Genomic DNA, 1,006 nt, shown 5'->3' on the forward strand with positions numbered 1-1,006 from the left:
GGTTTCACCATGTTGGCCAGGCTGATCTCAAACTCCTGACCTCAGGTGATCCCCCACCTCCGCACCCCCAAAGTGCTGGGATTACAGGCGTGAACCACCGCGCCCGGCCTCCACCTCAGTCTTCAAGTGGCTGTATGGTAGTCTAGCACATTTAAGCACAGTCTGGGTTTCTGTTACTACAAACGGTTCTCATACTACCATTTGTTGGTGACAGCCACTGTCCCCTTTCAGTGGGCACACAGAGCAAGGAAGTAAGAGGGGATGGTTGTCACGTGGTCTCTCTTCCTGTCCCTCCCTCTCCTTCAGCCTTGTCCTCCTTTCTCACCTCCCCTTTCACGCAGTGTACACTCCCTCCCCTTCCCGCAGCCGCCGGGGCCGGGAGGAGCAGGGTGGATGCACCCCTAGCTGAGTCTCGGGTGGTTCCTAACCGGCCCCGCCAGGCCCTTCCCACCCGGCTCTCAGCCTCAGAGCCCAGAGCCCTAGACCCAGGGCCAGGGCAAGTTCTGCCTGCGCTCGGGCCCTACCTTAGACTGGGGCTGGAGACCCTGGGTGCCTGACCTGGGGCGTCCAATTCCCGCAGCAGGAAGCAGAAACTTCGCTCTGGATTCTGCCAGTGGGAAGGGTGGCAGCCGGGGGAGGAGCCGGATGCGGATCTGGGAAGAGACAGTGCGGGCGGAGACTCTCGGGCCCGGGCGGGGCGCGGCAGCTGCTGGAGGGGCAGCGAGCCGAGGGCCGGGCACGACGACATGCCAGGACGGCGACGCGAATGCCCAGGACCCCTGCAGCCTTTTCTGGGACCCGAGTTTAGTTTGTTGTTGTTTCTCTTCTTTTCCCTTTCTGGTGCTGTTTTCTCCTGTCCCTAGGGCTTCCTCCCTACCAAATTCGTCTCCTCTGGCTAATTTTCGTCTTTTTTCTCCTATTACCTCTTCAACCACCGTTTCTTGGAAAAGATTTTAGCATGTTCGCTGCCTATCTGTACACTTCTCCTTCCTAGCATCAAAGACGG

The 1,006-nt window shown here is 59.1% G+C and overlaps 1 protein-coding gene across 1 annotated transcript in view; it reads right to left on the reverse strand.

The window, feature by feature from the left end:
- TEP1 (telomerase-associated protein 1) overlaps nucleotides 1-583 on the reverse strand; it is a 47,403-nt gene extending 46,820 nt beyond the window's left edge. Inside the window, exon 1 of the mRNA XM_011976291.1 lies at nucleotides 525-583. The gene's annotated coding sequence lies outside the window, so the exon portion shown is untranslated. The remainder of the gene's footprint in view (nucleotides 1-524) is intronic.
- Nucleotides 584-1,006: the final 423 nt, after the last annotated feature.

This window comes from Mandrillus leucophaeus, unplaced genomic scaffold (genome assembly GCF_000951045.1).
Source record: "Mandrillus leucophaeus isolate KB7577 unplaced genomic scaffold, Mleu.le_1.0 Scaffold163, whole genome shotgun sequence".
Taxonomy (NCBI): Eukaryota; Metazoa; Chordata; class Mammalia; order Primates; family Cercopithecidae; genus Mandrillus; species Mandrillus leucophaeus.